The following is a 15,565-nucleotide window of genomic DNA, read 5'->3' as shown; positions in this document are numbered from 1 at the left end:
GCAGGCCTATGTGATCCCCTGGCAAGCGCAGGTTGCTGGGGGAAAGTGTATTCCCTGACTAGATGGCGAGTGGTTTCTGAAGGTTGCTGGTAGACGCTACTGTAGCTGAAGAGAGGTGCATGATGCTAGCAGATTGCCACAGTCAACTGTAGTTTGCATAGAAGATGCTGACTTGTCCACAAACTCACAGCTACACTGCGCAGAGGTGAAACTGAAAAGTGTCACGCAAACCATAAATGGAGACTCTTTGCTTTCAAAGAATAAGTTATGCCTGTTTAAATATGTTCTCTGCAGCAGTGAGGCAGAATATAAACTTTGAAGACAGTCCCCAGTTCTGGTCTGTGCCACTCTTTGAAATTTTCTCTTGACTGTTGGGTCAGCAAGTGTTTGCAGACAGGTTGGCAATCTTTTAGTGACCACAGCGATCATAAGGTGGTTTTAGTGCACCATCCTCTTTGCAAGCAGCTAGCAGCTGCGGACTTCCTGACGAACTACTCGTCTACCAGTTAGGGACACATTTTTCCCCAGTGGCTGGTGGTTGCCCCGCACCCCCGCCTAAGGATCTCTATGCCTGTGAATGACGCCTTACTTTTAAACCAGTTCGATTTATTGTAGTCTCTCAACATCATGTCACCACAGCAAATCATCTTATACTTTTAACACATGGTCTCTGCTGTATTTAAATGAGGAAAGGGAGCAAAAGGCAATGCATCAATGTATCCTAAATCACCTGTTTTTGTGAGAGGCCACAAATAATTTGCTGCCAATCCTGGTAGTTGGAAGCAAATCATTTGTCGGCATCTGATTCAGGTCCTGGCAACCACTGATCTTGTTGTGCCATCCTTGACATTACACACGCACAAACCTCACTGCTCGACCCTCCCGGCTAAAAAGAATTTCTCATCCGTCTCATTTCCTCCGATCCACTTGTTCCCTCAATTTTTTATTTTTTATTTATTTTTTTGTCATCGTCTTTCTTCCGTGGATGAAATGCTCTTGAACATGTTAACTGAAAAGGCCTTTAATCTGATTGGGGTGGAGTGGTTGAATAGTGGTGCTTTATGTGGCTTGTATATGATCCTTAATGGCCCCGTGTCACAGATAATTACGAGTACCTTCTCTGCGCGTGAGGTTCCTCCATTAAGCACTTCCTGAAATATTCTTGTTAACAAATGGTTAGGAAGGGTTAGGCATGTTGCAGCTGCCTGTTTAAGAGGATAAGTGGTGATCAGCGGTGCTTGTTTGATTGTGCACAAATTCAAATGAGTCAACTGCAAAGTTGAAAACAGTGAAATGGAGTTGGAGTAGCATTTTTGTCTGGCTTGAAATTAATTAAATGTTGAAGGTCAGAGGAAATAAGACCCTTTTTTCCAGTACACTACACTCAGAAATGCCCCATTCTAGCTGCCACAAACTGTAATGCAGTGTGGTTTTCATTGTATAATATACAGTGTTGGATATTTCTTTTTCATCATATTTCCATTTGTCAGACTTCAAAGGCATTTGACTCAGTATAGGATCTTGTTCTGCTGTCTCCATATTTCTTGCAGTCCACGGTCAAACATGTTCAGTGATTGGATTTAAGTTCTTACATCACAAATGGTTGGAGCTTGGCTTCCCTGCAGCCTCGTCAGATCAGCAGCGACTTCCATCAAGAAGACATCATCTATCTTCCATAACGACTCGTAACAGGGCTCCATGTTATTCTCCCTATGAGTCCTTGGCACCTCTGTTCCATAATGAGGCAGCAAAGAAAGGGGGTGCAGATTAGAATAACAGCCTTAACTAATCCATAAGAGGCCGATGAGGCGCCACGTTTGGGGAAACCGTGTCATTTCTCATTTCGCAGCGCCGTGGTAAAATCTCTTCTCTCTCTCTCTCAACCCCCACGCAAAACAAGCCCCAAGAATAGCGGCTGTGGCAAGCCGCCGCCGCAAGAACGGCAATCGACAAGCCATAGCTTCTTCTCCTGTCTGCCTTTTCTTTCTTTCTCAGCTCTCGCCAATAGTCTGAGGAGAACACAGAGGAAATCCATGCCTCTCACTGTTGACTCTGGAAATCAAAGATGCATTTCAGCTCGAAAGGAACTGTGGACTCCAACCCCTCTGTCAGGGACGGAGGCTGTTCTGTCGCTGCTTGGTATTGACGAGTGGTTTTCTACAGTGATGGAAAAAAAGGGGTTTGTTACTCATATGCTACAGTTACGGTGGTGGATATTAAATGTCGCCAAAGCTTCAAATGATGTTGGTGTATGTAAAAGTCACGCCTGTGAGTCAAAAGCTTAATCTGCCATAAATGTTTGGTTTCTAACATTTTATTTTCTACTCGAGTCTCTGTATGAGCCCTGCGACAGACTGGTGACCTGTCCAGGAAGTACCCTGCTTGTCGCCCATACACCTATCTACGAGACAGAAGCTCCGACTTCCTGTTATTTAAATGTTACATTAGGGCTGGGCGATATGGCCTAAAATCCATATCACGGTATAATTTGAAGCATGTGCGGTAATGATATATATCACAATATATTCTTCTGTGTAAAGTATTTTACACACTATAAGGCACACTTAAAATCCTTTAATTTTCTCAAAAATCGACAGTGCGCCTTATGTATGAATTCTGGTTGTGCTTACTGACCTCAAACCGATTTTATGTAGTACACGGCGCACAGAAATCTGTCAAATAATGATTTTGTATGACTTTGGTAAGCTATGAACGTGCACCGCTGGAGCATTGCAGCTGCTGTAGTCAGGAGCCTTGCAGAGTAATATGGGTCCAAAACGCCGTCTGCTTCAGGTCCCAAAGTCAAACAAACACTGCGGCATCACTGAGAGTTGAAAAACTGTCTAAAGACTTTCATCTTTAATAAAATGATCAGAGTTCCTGCTCTACCAGGTGTAACAATTAAGTTTAACATCCAGGCATCCATGAAAACAGAATTTATTAAATTCATCGGAGTTAGAAGTTAGCAGGAAGTTAGCTCGCTAGCTTCCACCTAAACATGATATAGCATGTTCTGACTGAGAGATTTCTGAAAAAATTAAAACGTACAGCTCTGCTATCACTTCCAACATAAATGAAGACAGAAAACTAAACAGCAGTGACGTTTGTAGGGTTACTGAAGTTGGACTAGCGGGTATATAATGATGTACTAGGTGATTGCTAGCAAAACAGCTACATTAGCATAACATCAGCATAGTGAAGCTGAAGGATGAACGCTAACCTTTTTCCACTGGATAAAAGTTAACGTGAGGGTTTCTGGTGGTTAGGGACAAATGCAATTGCATGGAAGGATGCTATAAACGGACCAAACTTCAGTCAGGAGAACAACTGAGATAATCCATCCACAATACGAGGTTAGTCATTCATATACTGCAACAACATGGGAATAGAGCAGCTGTGAGAGAATTCAGCATTAATAAATCAATGGTTCGGAAGTGGGGGAAGCGCCGTTTTTGGCTTTCCCCATATTCCAAAAGTGTTTCGTCTCGTAGCCATTATTGTTGCCCGGCATTATTTGCAGATGATACTGTCGGCAGCCGCTGCAATGCTTTCAACCAAAACAGGCGCCGCTTGATGACAACATCAACATGCGCTATCGCGGTATAGTCAAAAGCTCTACCGTTGGCCAGATTTATATAGTTTCTACCGTATACCGTTTATACCGCCCGCCCCTATGTTACATTAAAGTAAAAATAGCACAACAACCTTGCAACTACGAAAAACAGGCAGTTGGCTGGTGATTGCAATGAATTTTGTTTGCAAGTCAACCTGTCTCCAGTTGCAACCTGACTCCAATTGCTCTCAGACTGATTGGTGAGGGGTTTGCAAATAATTGTGGACTTATTTATAAACACAATTTACCAACGAGTTGCAATCAATAGTATGCCCTGATGAGTGCATCTCGTCTGCAACATGTCTCTTGGTGACTTGATGTGACTTGGTCACTAGTTGATAACTAGTCGGTTCTGGTTATCAAAGAAGAGCTATGTTACTGAGTATCTGTCATTTTGCAGTTAAATCACGGTCCTGGAGCAACTGCGTCACTATTTGTGGAGGAATTTGTTTCAGACTTGTGAGGTTCTGGTTGAATGTAAGCAGTTGGTGTGAATTTTTGACCATAAAGACAAACCCAATCTGTCTATTAGGGAGGATGGAGGGTGCTTATCCAGGATATGCACACTCATTTTGGAATGTGAATCTTGGAAAATTGCTGCTCTAGTCCAAGAACAGAAACCTTTTTAATCATGTTTTGTAACTGCTGCCAACGGAGTTACAACCAGTGATGGCATCATCTCCTTTAATCAGCCACTAAACCCGTCGGTGTGTCGCAGGCTAACGCTCTCCGGCCGCGGCTGGATTCAACATGAGTGTCAGTTTCTCTCATCGCAGCAAAGCAGAGTGAAAAGCTGCTGCAGTTTTTGCTATTTTCTACCACTTGCACAGCAACTGCAGGCAATAAAGCGAATGACAGTTTTGGGCAATGCATAGCCCCTTCTGTTGCATGCGAGTGTCAGGTTTCCTCATTTCATTTTGTCTTTCACTTGTGCAGTGCTCAATTTATTTCCCCATAAACCATGTTAAAAAGGCAATTTTCAAGGTCAAGGATGGGGTTTTGGAAACTCAACAACACTGTGGGTGTGTTGCAATGAGGGCTTGATGAAAGCTCAATGTGTTTGCGTTTATCGCAGAGGTCACTTTGTGCACTGCCCATCTGGATGCTTTTTGCGTGTTTACAATGTGTCCATACATTTATACGATGCCAGGTTTGCATCATTTTGTTTACATGTGGTAGGCAGAGGGCGAATTAGCTGCTGGCTGCTTCACCAGTGTCTGTTCTACTGTAATAAGGCCTGATTTAGGGTTGACCAGAGCACACCAGGAATAGCGCCTCGTCCCTCATTTCCTCTGCAGCCAGTGGAGATGAGATCTCTTCACAATATTTACCCAGAGAATAATGATGTTTGATTTGACTCGCTTCTGGGTGTGTCTCTCTGAGGGTTATTTTCGCCCACTGCTGCCACTAAGAGAGAAAACAGGCAGAAGCAGCTACGTCCACAGAAAAAGGGAAAACAAAAAAAGAAGAAAAAAACTCAAATCATTGTTTATGGATGATGCTAGGTTGGTGTATTTCTGTGCTTGGCCTTCACAATGAAGTGCTGCCGTTTCGCTGTGCTGATAGCGTGAGTCACTCTCGGTTTCTTCGCTTATTGCATTTCACTAAGATGCTCCTGACCAACTAATTTCATGTCTCCTCATAGTCCTTTTTATATCTGCCGTGTATTTAGTTACTTTGTGTTTGTTGCATAAGTGCAGCTTAACTTCAGTATATGGAGATAAAGAGACAGCCACAGCAGACACGTCCACTCAGTCTGTATTAAACAGTTACTATTTATAATGTATACTCAGGCAAACATATTTTCTAGGCAAAACATAAGCAAAGAGGTGAATTCTTTATGCTGGTAAGCTGTGCTAGCAACCAGAAAAATAAAACAAATACCTTATTAAACGTAGACTGTATCATGTATTCAAATCTAGAGTAAGGCTGGGAATCTTCTGGGTTTGTAGGTTGTATTTCTCACCTTGAGTTTCCTCAGCAGTTTGGCTCAAACGCTGCTGACATCCCAGCTACAGTAACCCACTGTAGTCGTTACCTCATTACAGCCTGCATCCTCTCTGCGGAGCAGAGTCATTTGCATGGCTGCTTGTCAAAGCATGTTAATATTGACAAAGATTTGCTCCCATTTTAATCATGCCACATAAAAGGTATACAAAGTTGTTTATGACTGCTCTACCGCTGAGCAATAGGCACATCTCCGTACTGCTGTGCACATTAAAAAAGATTGCACTTTGTTCCGAGCAGCGATTGCAAATCACAGACGTCAGAGAGGTGGAGGAAAAATAGATGACTGCGATGGCAGTTTGAGTCTAACGAAAATGCATTTACATATTAAACCACACAGCAGCGCGCGGAGCGGGGCTCTGTTTGAATTGCACGCTTCATGCTGCCCCGCCACCCCCACCCGAACTGTAAGGAGTAGCAGGAGCCTCGGCGCTGTGACTGCAGTACCGTAAATTTGAAGTTGTTTACGGATGCTGCCATCTTGGTGCGCTCCGGGAGGGAAACTTGGAGCGGGGCCTATTACCGGCAGCTTGATGAGAGTGCAGTGAGGCGAGTTAATTAATACAACATCTCTGGGCCCACAGGCTAGGCTGCAAAGCTAACCCAGGAGGGAGGAAGCGATGTAGAGTGACAGACAAAAGGACAAATCATGAGAAGGATTTATCGCTTTATAGAGAGAAAATAAAACGGTGAAAGGGAGGAAGCTGCAGTACCTGCTGGCAAAACAAAAATCAAGTACAGATACGGCTGATTTAGCTGTCTTGAAGCTGGAGTCTGATTAAATGTAATTGTTTTTAGCTCTGAGGTGCTGCTTTTAGAGAAAAATATCATATTGCTGCAACTTGACCAAAGCGGGGATGCTGGACCGAACTAATCATAACTGAACCAGTTGGGGATCAACCTGACCGCTCCAGCTGACGGCCCAAACACTCAGTGACTCCCAACCTTTCTGAAGCACTCACCATTTAATCATTAGTCATTACTGATCTGCGGCTCGCTTCCACAGTGTCTTTGTCCTGTCTTCATCCCTTCACCCCAACAGATGGGGCCGCCTCTCTCCCTGAGCCTGGTTCTGCTGGAGGTTTCCACCCTGTTAGAAGGAGATTTTCCTTCCCACTGTCGCTGAAGACCTTGTTCATAGGGGGCTGTCTACTTGTTGTGGATGGTGCAAAAGTGCAGGGAAACATTTTTGCTCCTTGCAAGCAAAAATATAAAGAAATGTTTGCTTTCAAGGAGACTTTGTTTTTCAGGCTAGTTTTCCAGGTTTTCTGAAGATTTTTCTTTGAGTGCTTGTTCACTCATTTTCAGGATCCCCACTCCCTCCCTTCCTATTTGTTAAGCCACTGAAGACTGACATATGTATCACTGAAGTATAAAAAGGCACCTCACTCAAGGCATGGGCTGGTATTATATCCATACATAACAGACATTGCCCAAAGAGAGATTAGCCAAAAACCTAGCATGACTTAATCATGGTGTGCAGTGTGTCCCTAAGAAAAATGAGGAGACTGAACAAGAGGAGGAGAAAAGAAGTGGCAGTCCTAAAAAGTATTTGCACAGGACCTGTGAAGATGCATCTGACCCTTCAGTTGATCCATCTACTATTACTGAAGCCTCATCAGAAATGGTCTCAGTGGAAGAGTGGCTGTCAAGAAGCCTTTCTTAAGAAAGGGAAACGGGGAGAAAAGGCAGAGGTATGCCAAATCACACAAGAATTGGACTAAAAATCAATGACTGGGGGTTTTCAGTAAGTACGGAGGCAAGTGATTGTCTGCAGTCATCTGTAAAACACACAGGAGGGTCTGTCCTGGTTCAGGATTGCATTTCAGCCAGTAGGGTTGGAGATCTTATCAAAATTGGTGGAATTATGAACAAAGAAAAGTGCTTTCAGTTTTTTAATCCACAATGAAATACATCTAGAAATCGTCTGACTGGCAGTAGCTTCATTTTTCAGCATGACAATGATCCCAAACACCGCCAAGGCAGTAAAGTCATACCTGGATAGAAAAGCATGTCACGGCCACGTCAGAGCCCGGACCTCGACATTATTGAAGCAGTGTGGGATCATCTCAATAGAAAAAAAAGGTAGAAACATCCATAGAAGAGCTTTGAATGTCCTCCAAGAAGCCTGGAGAACTATTCCTGAAGACTATTAAAAGAAATGTCAAGAAAGCTGCCTCAGAGTTCAGGCTGTGTTGAAGATTAATGGCCGTCATACCAAATATTGACTTTCAAGTTTGTCGAAATTGTAAAAACAGTTTGTCTTATATGCTGTATTTCTATGTATGTTTGCACTTTCCAATAAACCACTTTCCCCATTTCCCTTTTTCCTAACAAAATCTAAAGAAATGAGGGGTGACTCAAAAACATTAAAGTACTTTTTGTCTGGAGGCATATCGCAGATGAAGTCCTGTAAGAGAAATGTGGATGCTAATGGAAAAAAGAAAATGAATTTCTATAATGAAATGATAGCGTCTGAGGTGAATGCCAGAAATGTCTTTCTGAAACTGCTTTCCTTGGAGTGATGATGGTTTAAAATAAAAACAGAAACATTAAAGGATCTCGGGTTTGTCTGCAGGGTTTAAATCCGATTTGTGATTGGAAGCTGTTTTCGAAGAGGCTCATTGTAAGCTCTCCCGGGTGGATTGGATGCTGTCAGGTAGTGAAACGCGTTACATGGCAAAAGCAGCAACATTCACACTCTACGTCTGCAAGTTCAGGCAACTATTGGGCTGATATTATGTAAGTAAGTGAGTCGATGTCAGAGTTGGCTCCTATTCTTGGAGAGGCACGCTCACATTTGACATCGATTTGACACATGGCACATACCTCACTGTCTTTTCTCAGTCACACCTCAGAGGTTTCAACACTGACTTGAATTCTGAGGGTGATGCAGGACGACACCGGCGTTTACTCACCAAACCTGCAAGCTAGACTCCGGTACAATGTGTTGTGTCTTACCATTTGACTTTTTAACCACCCAATACACAACCACCGTCCTCCTCCTCCAGGTTTCTCCTCTTGGAATAACTGGATACAAATGCAGAAGATGGAGTGAGACCGCGGCTGACAGCAAACCCATGCCACTCCATCACGAACCTTAAAAGTACTAGCACACCTCTCAGATGAAGTGGGAAAAAAACTTCAGTTTCCCTCCCCCCTACAATCGAGTTTTGGTAAACTGCGAGCTAAGATGTTGTCACCCAGGGCAACGTAGTTGTTGCTTCCCCTTAACTTTGCCTCCATGAGAACACCCGTGTATGTTGAGCTCCATCAAACCGGAGAAAAACTTGCCTGGGGACAGACGGGTCCGCTGGGAGGTTCTCGCCTCCCCCAACTCTCTCTTTCTCTCTCCTTCTGTAGCCATTTATTTTAGCTGGCAAAAAAACAACTTTGGGACCAAGGATGTCAAACATTTTTTTTTTTTTGTTCCCCAGCAGATGCGGTACATGGGAATAAAAAAAGAAACAGAAAAGCAAATAACAATCTGCAAACTCAGCTTTCCAAGAGTATTCTTTACTGTAACAACATTTAGTCTCCATTGTGTAAGGTGGCCTGTGCTTTTAAGGCTTAAACTATATCATTTTTAAATAATGAATCTCTCTTATTCGTTGAGTAACTTTATAGCATTTGCGAATCAGCCAAGTGACGCCAGCAGAAATACTGTAAATAGCACACAAAAGACATGGGGAGCTAAAAATACCCCGAATAAATCCTCCTAATCAGGAAGTGAGAGAAGCATGTGTTGTGTCGATATAGGAAACTGGTGGCTGAATCCCATTTTAAATGCTTTCGCCAGCTTTTCCTTTTGGTTAGTGTTTAGAACTTCGCCTGATAATTACCATATTAAAATGCATGTAGGAGTCTGTGCAGTTGTGGTGGAAAAAGATAAGCTAGCGAGAGTGGAGAGGAGTGAAAGGGGGGGGAAGTCAACCCGAGGTCTATCAGTCAGCGCTGAATTGCTTTATAATTACAAAGATGCACAGACATAATTTCCCTTCTAAAAATAATGCAAAGTTTCATTTCCCTCCGTCTCTTAATACTGTTTGTGAGCGCGTGTTTTGTAAGGTTGGGGTGACTCTTTTTCTCTCCCTCTCTCTCGCGTCTGAATGCATTAACTTAACCTCTTCCTGTATTAGTCAATGTGGTGCCATGCTAAGCACAATGTAGCCTAGTTTCTGCACAGCGTGAATGTTGCCGCCTGCCTGTTTTGGGATTGGAGAGGAATCCTAATTCTGACACATTGGGGTTGTGCTCATGAATACGACACACCGTCTAGCTGAAGTTGAACTTGTCGGAGTTGTATTTGCATAGATTTCTCATAAGTTTAATTTTTTGTGTGTGTACACAGCGAAGCTACGATGAATAGCGTGCACGGTTTCCCCCCCCATTTGGAGCTGTTGGCTCAGATGTTTGGCCTTAATGAGTCTGAACCTGGAGACTTTAGTGGGCTTTATAATGGAGGTTTGGTTAATCAACTTTGGGCAAGTTCTTGGATTTTTCAGGTCAAGGGGCTGGGTTTGCCTAGTTTGTAATTACCACTTTGAGCTTACACACAAAGGTCATTTAAAACCTTTTCTCGGCTTAGAAATTATTTTTTTTGCAACATACTGCAGAAACGATGTTTGCAGCCTTTAATAATAGCTCTAAATATAACAACCTTTGGGATGTTTCCAGTGTCACATAATTAAAATGGCAATTCACCTACTTTGCACAACTATTTCTTCTTAGTAGTGTACATCTGAACATATCTGTAACTGTAAGAGGCTTCTTGGTCATCTGGGAGGATGGAGTAAGGAAGACGTTTAAGCAGGCAGCAAAAATCAAAGACAAGATATTGTAGGATCCACACCAGAGCTTTAGAGTTGGGATATCACAGCCTCTGCTGCTTCAGTACTGTCCACTCTCTCCTTATTATCTATTTTTGTACATCCATGTCCGATGACCAGTGTCACCAGTCACCTGCGATTGAATCCTATATCACGTTTTCCACTGATAATGTGAAATATCTCAACTTCTATAAAAATACATTCAGTTCCCAGATGATGGATCTTACCATCTTTTTAAAATTGGTCGTCTCGGTATGGTGCGCATTATAAGAGCAACCATGGGTGTAGATTTAAGAGGGAACACGGGGGACACTGTGAACATGCACATTTAACGAAGCTGATATCAAAGAGAACCAGGCACAAAAAAAGACAGAATCATGCCTGTACGTGAGCTCGGAGATGATATTAAATACGAAAGTTGAGAAAATCACAATCCTGACTCTCTAAGAACTTTGTTGCATTTTATTTCTGTACATTTGAGGTTTTCATTTTTCCATTACAAGTCTGGGCAAAAATGGAGGCAACATGAATTCTCCAAAACCTGAGAAATCAAATCCTCAAAATTTCCCGTGTTCAAGCAAAATCTATGCCTGAGATACCAAATGAAATTCACTTATAAAATGTGTCCAGTTTAGGTTAGCTTATTGCTAAAATACTGACTTTTCCCATCAGCTGCATTACACTACATAGCTTTGTTCATTTCTCCATTGATGGCTCGTTAAAGGTACAGTAAGCGCTGCTGTGAGCAGAGGACGGCGAGACTTCCTTTGAAGTGTCCCATTGTTGGACTTTTAGTGGACATTTAGTGAAAACATATAATGTGAGAATGTAATCAAACTGTTTATTGGAGGGAAAGTGTTATTTTTAGGACACCTGAGTCTGAACATTAGCTGGCATAATGTTAGCTTTTAACCAGCTGTTGTTGTTTAGCTGGCTCATTATCAGCTGTCTGGAGACGAGAGGGCCGCACGTCCACTCTGCTGACAAGAAGTGCGAAATTGGAGAGACATAAGCATGTTTATGCATGTTTTCGTGCGTTAGAGCCCTGAGTTCAACTCAGGAGATGAGACGTGATGTGAGGAGGAAGAGGATGAGGTGGTAATGAGGGAGGCATAACAGAGAAATGATGAAGATATTCATGTACAAATAGTCATATAGCTTGAAAGTGATACTGTATTTTCTGCACTATAGGTGCGTTCAAAATCCTTTTTCTCAAAAATCGAGAGTGCGCCTTATAATCTGGTGCGCCTTATGTATGAATTCTGGTTGTGCTTACTGATCTTGAACCGATTTTGTGGTACACGGCGCTCAAAAATCTGTCAAATCTTTTAGTCCGCTTCAGGACCCAAAGTCAAACAAACACTGCAGCACCACTGAGAGTTAAAAACTGTCTAAATTCTTTCATCTTTAATAAAATGATCAGCATTGCTGCTTTACCAGGTGTAACAATTAAGTTTAACATCCAGGCATCCATGAAAACAGAATTTATTACATTTATCGGAGTTAGAAGTTAGCTCGCTAGTTCCCACTTAAACATGATATAGCATGTTCTGACTGAGAGATTTCTGAAAAAAATTCAAACATTCAGCTCTGCTATCACTTCCAACATAAATGAAGACAGAAAACTAAACAGCAGTGACGTTTGTAGGGTTACTGAAGTTGGACTAGCTGGTGTATAATGTGCTACGTGATCGCTAGCGACACAGCTATGTTAGCATAATATAAACACAGTGAAGCAGGGACAAATTCAATTGCATGGCAGGGGACTGTAAACGGACCAAACTTCAGTCAGGAGAACAACTGAGATAATCCGTCCCCAATACGAGTTTAGTCATTAATATACTGCAACAACATGGGAATAGAGCAGCTATGAGAGAATTCAACATTAATGAATCAATGGTACGGAAGTGGAGGAAGCAAGAAGAATGAGTAAAGTTTGACTTATCTGACTGCTTTGTTTTTCTTAATGCGCATTATGGTCCGAAAAATCCGGTATTTGTGGTCTCTACACATGTGGCCGATCTCTAGCCACATGCATAAAACGCGATTAGGCGATGTCCATCTCGACCAATGTATGGTGGAGCAACATGGCGGCTTCTCATAAATGCGTTTTCATAAACTTAGAATCAATTCATCTTTGTGTATTTATGAATACAATATTCTTTCATTTTCTATGAAATAACCTCAAAAAATAACTTACTTTACCCTTTTAAAGCACAACATGAAGAATAATTGAAGAACTTGAAATCTCACTGTCAGCACGCGAAACGAAGCATGATGTAGTGTTTATAATGCAGGTAAAGGCAAAATCTGGGAAAATATGACTTCTTAAGGGTCTCCTGTATCCTACAGTAAGAGCAGCAGAGCAGCGATAAGGACAGAGGGGGAAAACACTGGGAAGGTAAGGTTGCACAACGACCGGCGGGTTCTCCTATGATGAAATATTGATGGTGCTGACTTTGATTCTGCAATAGGTACTTTTGATCCAGATCTGTCACGGCAGAGGAGACACCCCCCTTTTCCATTCTTCCTCAGGTGTATCGTTGGTCTTTGCGCTTTCGAAAAATGCCATCCACCCTCCGCTACCTTTGATCAAACGTGTAGACTTTGAAGAAGAACTTATAGAGATCAATGACATGTGTACACAGGCAGGCGGATACTGTAAGGTCTGTAACTCAATATGTTGCACTGGTTGCTGGATGAGTGCCAACGTAGGGGCTTTGCAGTTAGTCAGTTGTTGACTTTTATTTATCGCGACTGCTGCCGCTGTAATTGATGACTGAATCAACACAGTCTGGAACAGCAGCCGCTGAATTCTTTGCCTTTTCAGCTCAACAGCTATCGTGTCTCCTTTCCCCCTCAGCACTCATTTGAAATTTAAATTCAGCACTTCCAAAGAAAGGAAAGAGTGGGGGGGGAGCTAGCTCTATTATTTAAAGACACCAATTTCATTAACAAAAACTCAGGGTGTTGTTCAGGCTATAAATCCCGAGGCTACACAGTCAGTGTGTTCACGTCTCTTGATTTGTAGACTGCACCCCCAATGCAACGCTGTGCTGCTTTCTGCCTCTTTTATACTCTCTTTAAAAGAGTCAAGTGCCCTTTTCTTCCTACTTCCTACAATCCAGAGCGCGTGAGCAGTGGAAAGCATGGTGTCCGGGGCAGAGCTGCGTCCCTGGGTAATGGAGTGGAGAGCCATCTGTCTTTCTGGCCAGCCATCCGTCCGCTTCCCCAAATCCTATTGGTGTGTCTCACCTGCTAATGAGAAGCTAGCAGGTACTCTGCTGCAGCCCTTAAAATGAATGACTTTCCTCCACAGCAAAGACTGCTGTGCACACTCGGCTCCCGACCTGGACTTTTCTTCTATGTCCCCTTTCCTTTGAAGCCCTGCCTGCAGCATGCTAACATCCAGCGCTGACCGTTGCTCCGACGCAAACTCAAAAGCGCCCGCAGAAGTTTCCTTCCTAAAGACTTTGTTTTTAAAACTTAAGCTGGCTCCTCGTGGAGCGCAGAGGAATGCATTTACACTTTCCCCGGTCACCTGTGTTACGCAGCATTAAAAAAATCAATGGTCACACTATATGTATGAAATGCAAAGTAGCGCACGGATGTAGCTTTGTTAATAATTGCCATAATTGTATAAGTATGTGGAAGCTGCAACACAAAATGGAGCAATGACTGTTATCAGGTTGATAACCAATAATTACTTACAAACTCTGTGCTCATTAAGCTGCTCCTGTGGAGAAACTGAGCTCAATATAGCCCTCCAGAATCCCCTCCCCTCGCCCACCAGGATGCTCTCCGTCTCCCTACATCCCAGTTTCTCTCTTCTCGCTCCCTCCATCCCTGATTCTGCTTTTCATTCACGTCGGTCTGCTTCAGCCACTTTCTTACCTCTTCATTTAGGCCTCCTCCCATCTTTGCCTTTTCCCTCTCGTCTCGGCCTTCCGTCCTTTATCTGCTGTAATTTTTCTTCCCTCCACACGTTTTCTTGCTTACATCCTGTTTATTTATGTACAGGGCACACCGGTCTCTACCTCCCTCCACTCACTGGTGTTTCTCCCCCTGAAAGATTAACCATCCCCTCTGCAGCTCTTCTCATCTGTCATCCTAATGGGGGTACAAGAGGGGAAAAACAACAATTTGCAGAGGGAGAAGCAGCCGCAGAAGGGCAAGGGAAAGTGTCTGGATTGCCACCGTCGATCAAGTTCCAGGCTGTCACCAGTTTAATTTATGCGGCGCTGTTGGCGCAGGACCAGAACTCATTCTAACCATCATCTGCGACAGGTCCATCTCGCACTGTCTGTGCGCGTGCAAATACCTCACTGACATTTCTTTAATTATTGTACGGTCCAATAAAGAACGGTTGCACTGCAAACAGCACTGATATCACACTGCTGTATATCAGCGTAGTAGCTGAAGTGGAGACACATGATGGCCGTGTGCTGAGAAAGTGATGCAGTATTCACTGGAACACTGGAGACAAAATCAACAAAACCGGACGTGGTAATTTCCAGAAAAGCAACATTAAAATTCCAGGGGGAAAAACCCCCCGCTGCTTTTTCAACATAGTCAAAAAGCACATGATCTGTGGTCTACGTTGTGCCAGATTGGGTATAAATAAGTAAAAAGGAACTTTGTAATGTATGGAGTACCTGTGCTTTAAATTGCCTGCATTAGCAAACTTAAATCATAGAGTGCAGCAGTGAGAGTGGCAACCAGAGCGCGATGAGCGGCTGTGTTGTCTGACAAAGTGGAGCAATGACAGGCGAAATAAGTATTAAATAATTCAAAGTGGGCAGGTGCTGCGTGAGACTCGTCTTAAGTTTGAGGCAAATGATTGATGCGATCGAACATGTGGCGTAGTGAGGAATAAATATGAGAGTGTGACTGTCGCACAACCCACAATCTCAACCTGCAACCAGCTACAACATGAAAGAAGGTGGGATAACTGACAACCAGTGTTGGGTAAGTTACTTTAAATTAGTAACTTAGTTACATTACTAGTTCTATCAAAAGTAACTCAGTTACTTCAAATTACTCGTTACTTTCAGAGTAACTAGTTACTAGGGAAAGTAACTTTGGTTTTACTTAGAATTCTCTTGTTAATGTGTTG

The sequence above is a fragment of the Copadichromis virginalis genome, linkage group LG3 (genome assembly GCF_057382275.1).
Source record: "Copadichromis virginalis isolate Kocher_CV1m ecotype Utaka linkage group LG3, C_Virginalis_male_GT1.1, whole genome shotgun sequence".
Lineage (NCBI taxonomy): Eukaryota > Metazoa > Chordata > Actinopteri > Cichliformes > Cichlidae > Copadichromis > Copadichromis virginalis.
The sequence above is the reverse complement of the archived record's forward strand: the minus strand, read 5'-3'. Positions refer to the sequence as shown.